The sequence below is a fragment of the Panulirus ornatus genome, chromosome 15 (assembly GCF_036320965.1).
Source record: "Panulirus ornatus isolate Po-2019 chromosome 15, ASM3632096v1, whole genome shotgun sequence".
Lineage (NCBI taxonomy): Eukaryota > Metazoa > Arthropoda > Malacostraca > Decapoda > Palinuridae > Panulirus > Panulirus ornatus.
This window is the reverse complement of record NC_092238.1, coordinates 30,216,737-30,226,902: the sequence shown is the minus strand read 5'-3', so window position 1 is coordinate 30,226,902 and position 10,166 is coordinate 30,216,737. Positions and strand designations below refer to the sequence as shown.

Genomic DNA, 10,166 nt, shown 5'->3' with positions numbered 1-10,166 from the left:
CGAAACTGTCTATATATCAAAGTTCAATCATATATATATACACATGCATTTATATACACATATATACATAGAAATCGCACTTAATTAGCACAATGAAATATACAAGCATAAACACACACATACGTACGTAATTTTAAACATACAGACACGTACATACAAATACACGCATTAGATACATATACACGCAGATAATCGCAAATACAAGAACACAAACACACACAACAAAAACAATCAAGAGTAAAACCTCACAAATATGTTAAACAAAGAAAACCATTTTTTTCCCCAGTCTTTTATACTTAGTTTCCTTTAGTGAAAATTTCCGTTAATCGTAAATGCAAAATGAGGGACTTTAATTTCGTTTAACATGCAACTTAATTCCGAAAGTAATTAACATCCTTTTTCATTATGTTTCGTGTGAAGGCTGTGTTCAAGGTCATAATTTCATTTATATATATATATATATATATATATATATATATATATATATATATATTTTTTTTTTTTTTCATACTATTCGCCATTTCCCGCGATAGCGAGGTAGCGTTAAGAACAGAGGACTGGGCCTTTTTTGGAATATCCTCACCTGGCCCTCTTCTCTGTTCCTTCTTTTTGGAAAAAAAAAAAAAAAAAAAAAAAATATATATATATATATATATATATATATATATATATATATATATATATATATATATATCACTCTTCCCATTGAAATAAGCAACTTATAGACGAAAATCATTAGCGTAGAAGTTAAAACTGTCATTTCCTTGCCTCATTATCAGTCAACAAAGTAAGCAATCGTAAAGAAAAAAAAAAGAAATGAGACAATAATAACGCGAAGAATGACGCAAGATCGAAATGAACGCAACAACAGGGCAAGTTCACAGAACGTGGCATAACACGTTCGGGGTCTCGGCGGGAGGGCATATTCATTTGCGTATGTTTGTATGCATGAGTTCTTGCGTAAGTGCATTGTTATGGGGGAGGGGGGGTGGGGAGGGGCTTTACTGCTTGTTTTAATACACTTTGTGTTTTAGGCGGCGAGGAAGGGAGGGAAGGGGGCGGGGCGGGAGGGTAAACACAGGAGCAACAGAATACTAAAAGAAGGTAAATTGAAATGAGCTTCCTCAACTTCCCTCCCCTCTCTGAGAGAGAGAGAGAGAGAGAGAGAGAGAGAGAGAGAGAGAGAGAGAGAGAGAGAGAGAGAGAGAGAGAGAGAGAGAGAGAGAGAGAGAGAATGAAACGTACTGAAAACAAACAAAAAAAGTCTATATAAGGTTCACTAATGCCACTGAAACAGATGATCATATATTTGCCAAGTAACAGACAATAAACGGCAATGGAGCGCAATGTAAAGAAAATGGTCCAGATGCAATTTACATAAAAAAAAAAAACTGAGTAGGTCATCGAGAGAAAATGGGAGCGAGAGCTCTATTACGGTTGTAGTTTAGGAAAACGAGTCTACCACCCAGGCAGGTGGCTCGCTTGCTCAGCCCAGGGGCATATACTGCATATTATATATATATATATATATATATATATATATATATATATATATATATATATATATATATATATATATACAATATATTCTTTCTTTCTTTCATACTATTCGCCATTTCCCGCGTCATCGAGGTAGCGTTAAGAACAGAGAACTGGGCCTCTGAGGAAACATCCTCACCCGGCCCCTTCTCTGTTCCTTCCTTTGGAAAATTAAAAAAAAAGAAAAAAAAGAGAGGGGAGGATTTCCAGACCCCCCCGCTACTTTCCCTTTTAGTCGCCTTATACTAAAACTTATGAAGAAAAATATCCTCACATGAATCCACTCACCATCAATTGCGATCACACAAAAGATCAAAGAAATAACCCATGTTAACCACACCATCACCCAACCTAATCACTGTGTACCAGAAAGCCAACCGGAGCACCAACCATCATGGTACGAAACACAAGACCAGCATCAACTAACTCTGGTGAACCCAGCCAACCTCCCATCCTCCACCCTCACCTCTCACATCCCTTCACCCTAAAAATACAAGCTCACAAACATACTCACGAATCACCGCTCAGAAATATATCACGGGCCAGCAGTGCCCCTAAGCAAGACAGTCATGAAAATCATACACAAACCCCCATCCTGACGCAGCTGGTCACCCACCCTCCCACTCCCACTCAGAACTCAATCAAAACCTGGAGAACTCCCACCCACAAAAACCCTGGCCCGATGGCGACCACAAATTTACAAATATTTTCAACTACTCCTGGCGACCGAACAACGTTCCAAAACATCTAAAAACTGGCCTACACAGTAACCATCCTGAAAAAACCACCATGTGACAATACTTTCCTCCCTCTTATTGCCCCGTGTCACTAATACTACCGTCAATATCCCGACGCCACCACTGATCGACAAGGGAGCTCACGAAAGTGTTCCGCTCTCGTTCACACAGCGTGGCTCAGGACCCAATGATTCATCACCAGACTTCACGCGAACCTCACACACAACGCAGTGTGGTGGACTCCGACCTGATCCCCTCCTTCCCCCGGCTCGCACAGTACCAGTCACAACAGATATCAGGGAAGCCTTCACCGCTATCCCTCGACGCATCTTTACTCAAATGAAATTTGACGCCACCATCCTTGAAAATTAGAGAAAATAAAACAAATCCTTGGCCAACTTCCTACCTCGCCGCTGAGCCAGAATCAATCACAAAAACCTCACGTCTAAGATCCTCTAGCTCTGCAGTGGGGTTCCCAAGGGAGCGCTCCTTTCTCCAACCTTATTCAGTCTCCCTACATGGCCTCCCATCACCTCTCGCAGACCACAGTGTGAAGCCCCTTTTCATACGGAGGTGAAAACTCTGACCTCATCGCGGTACAGAGACACCGCTCGCTTAACACCAAACACGCAACACCACATCATGCAAACAGGAGCATTGTCACACCTCAAACGGAATGTCTGTGTTCTTACAGAAAGCCATCGTCACCATCTTAACCCCTGCACCCTACTATAACCCTCATTGAACTCCCAAATCAACGGAACATCAAACACACAAAGTATCACACGCGACATACACACTCTCCTCACACCACCACCACCACCATCAACACAAAAGACAGACCGTAAAATAACGCCCTCAGACCACTCGATGGCACCAATTTTTGGGGGCAGGAAAAATGATCCCTTTGTATGTTCTGCAAACAATGCACCCGCTCCACCCTCAACTACGCCTCACCTGCTGGGTCGTCCAACCCGTCATCAACAAATATAACTATACACACCAGAACACTCACAGAAATCACTGGCCCCCCTGGGCGACCACAAACATTCAACACCCATACAACGAGACAAAAACACGCTCAATGTGGTCCCACCTCACCCTGCTTGGCACTCAAAGAGTTTCCACAAACAGCACTCTAGATCCCTCCCACTTCGAACCCCTCCGTAACCACCCCACCAAAACTAAACCAAAGTTAGAGGAATAAATAAAGCTTCAACCCCCACACTCCCTCCTGGTTCATAATAAAGCAACCTATACTTAACAGAGATCGAGCTCCTCCTCCTCCTCCAACGCGACGTTGACAAGATAAATACGCACCGCAGTGACTCGACAAGCGCTAAAAACTGCTCTCCCTCCCAGCCCGGCCTTACGCTCCTCCACCCGACCAAACACCAGCTTGAAACTAAACTCCGCAGGCGTGTGCCAGTTTCTCTCTCTCTCTCTCTCTCTCTCTCTCTCTCTCTCTCGTCCGCTAATTTTTTCGGTGGGGGGGAGGACACCACGCCCGTCTCTCCACACACACACACACACACACACACACACACACACGCACACACATGCACCAGCTCGCTACATCACAAGCCCCCCTTCCCCCCTCCTCCTCCTCCTCTCTCACTCACGCCCAAGCTCAAAGTTCCATACTAAAGACAGTACACACACACACACACACACACACACACACACACACACACACACAAACACACAACACACACACCTGCATTGCCCTGCTACACCCCTCCCTCCCTCCCTCCCTCCCCGGACGTGCTCACATTACCACATTTCTAGACAAATGGTCTGGCTTCCTGAAGGCTGGTGTGGGAACATTAGCGAGGGGGAATATTAACACAGCAAAATAACTGTGTGTGTGTGTGTGTGTGTGTGTGTGTGTGTGTGTGTGTGTGTGTGTGTGTGTCCCTGGGAACTGGAGGGAAAGAATAATATCCCTGCGTCTTTTGCGTGTTGTAGAGGGCGATTAAGAGGGGCGGAAGAGGGAGGGGGCTGGGGTTGGAGAGCGTCCCCTCCTGTCTTACTCTCCGAAAGCAGAAACAAAAGAATGGACCACGTGTGGATTTCTTCTTCTTTTTTTTTTTTTTCCTCCAAGGTTCAGTTATTTGTTCTTCACGCTACCTCGCTCATGCGGGAAATAACGAGCATGCATCCACACAGACACACAGAGACAGACAGACATATATATATATATATATATATATATATATATAGAGAGAGAGAGAGAGAGAGAGAGAGAGAGAGAGAGAGAGAGAGAGCGCTGTAAATACTGAAACAGTCTGGCGTGCTGAATCGCGCTTTCCTGGACATATTCTCGAGCCAACAATTTCGGGTCAGAGTCGATGCTGCCGTTTATATTACAGGAGCGACATGGGAGTTAATGTTGGAGCAGCTGGTGGCAACACGGGCTCTGGATGCCTTCTGCATAGGGGAATACATATGCAGGGTCAGAGGGAGGCTTCATAAACAAGAGGCATTATAACCTTGCGGGGCAATCATGGTGTGTGTGCATGTGGGGGCCATGAGTGTGTGTTTTATGTGTGTGTGTTGTGTGTGTGTGTGTGTGTGTGTGTGTGTGTGTGTGTGTGTGTGTGTGTGTGTTTCTGTTCGTGTGTGAGCTTGCTTGTGTTTGCCTGTGTACGCTAATCTTATTTTCCCTGTGTGTCTGAGAGTGTTTGTATGTAATATGGATGAGTGTCATCTGTCTGATTGCATGTGTGATTAATAACGGGGAGGGGTTTTCTATTCTTTTACACTCGTGTTGTTACCCAGTCTCTCTTAACCTTGCACACACACACACATACACACACACACACACACACACGCAACACAAACTAGGTCAGGTGCACATTTATCGACCAGCATCGAGGGGAGGGACGAGCACTTGGGCTGGGTGTGGGCCGACTGCCGCGCCCGGGGTTCGAACCCATGCGGACCCTGACCCAGGTGTGTGTGTGTGTTGTGTGTGTGTGTGTGTGTGTGTGTGTGTGTGTGTGTGGATTTATCACTCTCTCTACGTCCTATCTCACTGTTTTACTTTCTCTCTACGTCCCTTCCCTCCCTGTATCTCACCCCACTCCCCTTCTCTCCCCACCCATCTCCCCTCCCCTTCCCAATTCTTCCCCCCTGACTCTCATACTCTCTTTAGGGCCCGAATGCTCTCTCTCTCTCTCTCTCTCTCTCTCTCTCTCTCTCTCTCTCTCTCTCTCTCTCTCTCTCTCCTATCTACCCCTTCCTTCCCTCTACGCCACTTCCGCCTCTCTCCCCACGTCTCGGCGTCGTACACAGATAAACATGTCATCACAGGGGAAGATATTTACTCCCTGGTGGTCTGGGAGGAAAACGAAGTGCTGTGGCCTGTGTGTGCGTTCGTCCACGTCCGATGTAAGAGCGAGGAACTGAGAGGGTGCAAGTGTGACTCCTTGAGGTCGGGAGGGATCGCTGCAAGGAGTCGTTAACTTCCTGATGGCGAAGGCCATGACCTTTTTCATTAGTGATGGTTTTCGTTTATAACTTGCACTCTATTGAGAAAAAGTGCGGAAAGCCATGAATCCTTTGATGAGTGCAGGTCGGATCAAACTATAACTTAAGTGTGAGGATTAAAAACAAATCAAGATGATTAAACAGGAGAGAATCATGAAAGATTAATTTAATGCTCTTCACTAACAGCTGAAGAGTATAGGTCGCCTCCGGGCAGAATGCAATAAACACGGTTGAGAATTAATGGGGAAAAAAATAATAATTTGGTAAAGACAGTGCCTGAAACCAAGATGTACCAGAACAACATTTTGAGTCATGCCAAGACGACTATTACTGGGCTTAGTAAAAGAGGTTGAAGATGCTGACTTCTAAAGGTTTAAGGTATTCTGTAAAGGTATTGTATCTGAAAGTTAATGGTATTCTGTAAAGTGTAAGAGGTATGGTATGTCCCCTTAAGTAGTAATGGATTTCAAAGTGTATGAGCGAGAGGTATTACCTGTAAAATGTATGCGAAATTTAATGTATTTGGCTAAATGAATGGATCTGTAATAGTGAAACAAACGATCTAAAGTATATGTTGTACACAGACAATAATTTCGCTTTCATGTCACAGTGACAACGGCCTACTTAAGTTAATAGGTATTGTAAAGTGTACTGGTGTTTCTGTAAAGTGTACTGGTATTTCTGTAAAGTGTACTGGTATTTCTGTAAAGTGTAATGGTATTTCTGTAAAGTGTACTGGTATTTCTGTAAAGTGTAACTGGTATTTCTGTAAAGTGTAATGGTATTTCTGTAAAGTGTATGGTATTTCTGTAAAGTGTACTGGTATTTCTGTAAAGTGTACTGGTATTTCTGTAAAGTGTAAAGTGTACTGGTATTTCTTCTCAAGTCATCCGTTCGTTTCCTTACTTTTACCAAGATAATCTCTGTTTCTGGTCACACACGACCACAAAGAGCATCAAAAGTACAAAACAGATAAACATCACTATTATCATTATTATCATTATGATAATTTCAGCTATTACCATTAGAATTAGTCATTTATCATTACATTATTGTTATTGTTATCAGCATAATTAAGCCATTACCATCAAAGTTAGTTATTCATACTATTGTCATTATAATCAATATAGTAGTAATACTACTACTACTACTAATAATAATAATAATAACAATAATAATAATTATAATAATAACTATATACAAATGATGATAATTCTGTACGTCGTATTACTGTAGGACGGAGTAAAAGCTTACCCTGAGGCATTTTACCTGCTATAAATCACACACAGGATTTACGTACATATATATCCCCAAGACAGGCATTACGATAGAGTCGAAATTCAACTGTTATTCTTACGACTCGATACCCTGGCCTCTATGTCAGAGTGAGGGAGGGCATATAGTGCTTTACACTAACATCGGTCTTGCTCTTATATCTGAAAACTTTGTGTTCATAAATAATACATCACCAACAGACACACACACACACACACACACACACACACACAAATATAAATATATATATATATATATATATATATATATATATATATATATATATATATATATATATATATATATATTACACGAAAGTGCACTTGGGAACTCACAGGAATATATATATATATATATATATATATATATATATATATATATATATATATATATATATATAGAGAGAGAGAGAGAGAGAGAGAGAGAGAGAGAGAGAGAGAGAGAGAGAGAGAGAGAGAGAGGTTCCCGTGGTTATTTCAAGAGCGACAACACCTTCAGCGAATGTGTACATCACCGTCCATGGACGAGGGGGAGTGCCATTTCCCAGTTACTGGGAGCAGCGCACAGCCTTGGCGCTACAGACGCTCCCGGAAGAGGGCAGATGGGGGATCGGTTGGTCATGTATCACATTCCCGTCCTGACTGTCGACTCCAACCTCAGCGCTCGACTTGATCATGCCGAGCGCTGTTCTCCCTTGCCCACATTCCACACACACACCCACCCCACGACTCTCACTCTACCAGGCGACCCAGGTGGTAAGTGATGTCAACCCAGCAGGAGTTGATGTGAGTGGAGGTTGATGGGACGAGATGATGATCATAACACTACTGTGTCCACAAAGGCGATGAATTCAATGGACACACACACAGACACACACACACACACACATATATATATATATATATATATATATATATATATATATATATATATATATATATATATATATATATATATATATATACCACTATTAGGAGCGAAATACACAAGTGCACACAGAACAATCACCGGCTGCCCAGCAACACCCAACACTCAGCACCCTCACAGTGAAACAAAGATCCTCCCAAACCACTCTATGACTAACCACGCAACCTCCCACGTAAAGAAACAACAGGTTATCCCCCTGCCTGACACTTCAGTAACACCCGACAAGCATTAAACAACCCATCTCTCTACTCAGTCTTCAACTTCACCCAACCAGACGTACACTCATGAGCAACCACACTCCCTAGACATACTAGAGTCACGCTCTCCCTTCCAAACTCTCTGGACGTCCCGTCACTGCGAAACTACAAGCACTGTTTCAGTATATCCCAAGGTACCTTCATGCTCACAGTGCAACTACCATTATGAAGTCATCGAGCACTTGTTACTCAAATACCCTGCTTTCTCTGCGCATAAACGCATACAAAACATCACAACAGAGACTCCTGGGTCAGGTAACACACACACACACTACACACACACACATATATATATATATATATATATATATATATATATATATATATATATATATATATATATATATATATAAACGCTATAATCTTTTTAACATACGACTGACGAACTAAATAGTAAGATATTCTCTCCTTCATGGCTTGAATTTCTAGGGAAATGCTTGGGTGGTTCACGAGTCCTAACCAGTTAATTCAGCCTTCATACACGGATGTCGAGTAATCCAAACCCCTATACAGGAAAGTCAACTGAGCCAAACCCTCATACAGAGGTGGCGGAGGGAACAAAGCCCTCATAACGAAGCACCCCCACCATACACCCAGGGGTGTAAACAAAGCCCTCATAAAGGGGTGATGAGTAAACCAAACCCTTATAATACTGCATAGGGATGTCGAGTGAACAGACCCTTAAGACAGGGAGGGAGGTGGTGTGTCAAGTGAGGCCAAGCCCTCATCCACAGGGCGTCGAGAGGGACGTAAACCTTTATAAAGGTGTCCAGTGAACCAAGCCGAGAGAGAGCTCAGCCCTCACATCGCACCGTCCTCACCTGCCCCACCCTCTGCTTCGAGGCCCCGACCTACCCTTGCACTCGTATCAAAACCTCAAAACTATCCACCTATCGGTGATCGCATTTGGCACCAACGATCATTTCATGTGAAATAGACGTACGTACGGGGCCCACACTACACTACAGTATCGCATATTAAGTAAAATCCTAAATCTACATGAAAATAAAAATAAAAAAATCATAATCATTAATGGATCTGATGGACCAAGGAGACGTAGCGAAGTATGTCTCTTCTGAAGTCATATAAATACACGACTTTAAACCACGAACCTGGTTAAAGCGTTCCTGGGTTGTCTGCGTCAAGTCCCGTCCACCCGGCTCTCACTCATGCTTCTGCGATCAATATTCCATTTCGCTACACCCTTAAGATAAAGCACTAACAACACACCGGATTGCAAACGGGCAATTCTCTCGGGGAGCCTTGTATAAGGCCCGACGCACCTGCCGATGATTGGGGTCACCACATGACTAAGATGGGACTTCTTGGACGAGACACACATGTGTGTTGAGCGTTGCCAGAACGTTTGTTGCAACTGTCGTACGGCGTAAGTCCCTGGGCCTTTTTAATAATTCCCACTATCGCAAAAACCTCTGTGGAAATTCTACGCGTGGAAAGTAATCCTATACAGTGATTGTGACGTTACGTAAGTTGCAGTCTAAGAATTAATCGTCGAAATAGAGGTTTACTTTGTTATTCATCGTTTGTTTGGCAGCACGTGATGCGCAAGCGTTCCATGCGTCTCTCTTGTCATATCATCACATATTCCCTCTGTTGAGATGAAGATGTTTGACCACTAACCGACGAGTACCGAGGGGACATATCTACATGGCCCGGAATATGTCATTATCTGTCGAGAATTCTCTCTCTCTCTCTCTCTCTCTCTCTCTCTCTCTCTCTCTCTCTCTCTCTCTCTCTCTCTCTCGTGGACAGAGATATTTAGGAAACTGCAAAATCGCTTGCCGTACTTATTTAGACCAATGTCTTTTATTATAGAACTGCGTCCTTATTTAAACTAATATCTTGTACAGGATTTACAGCCATATATATTTAACCTAATACTTGCTTTCCTGGTTATCCTGTGGGACATCTACTTGTA

At 43.0% G+C, this 10,166-nt stretch overlaps 1 protein-coding gene across 2 annotated transcripts in view; it reads right to left on the bottom strand.

The window, feature by feature from the left end:
- Window positions 1–10,166, bottom strand: part of LOC139753812 (uncharacterized) — a 446,936-nt gene that overhangs the window by 328,517 nt on the left and 108,253 nt on the right. Inside the window, exon 1 of one of the 2 annotated variants that reach the window (XM_071670704.1) lies at window positions 9,340–9,520. The exons of the other annotated variant lie outside the window; for it this stretch is intronic. The gene's annotated coding sequence lies outside the window, so the exon portion shown is untranslated. Of the gene's footprint in view, window positions 1–9,339; window positions 9,521–10,166 lie in introns of those variants that run through there. 2 annotated transcript variants of the gene reach the window in all.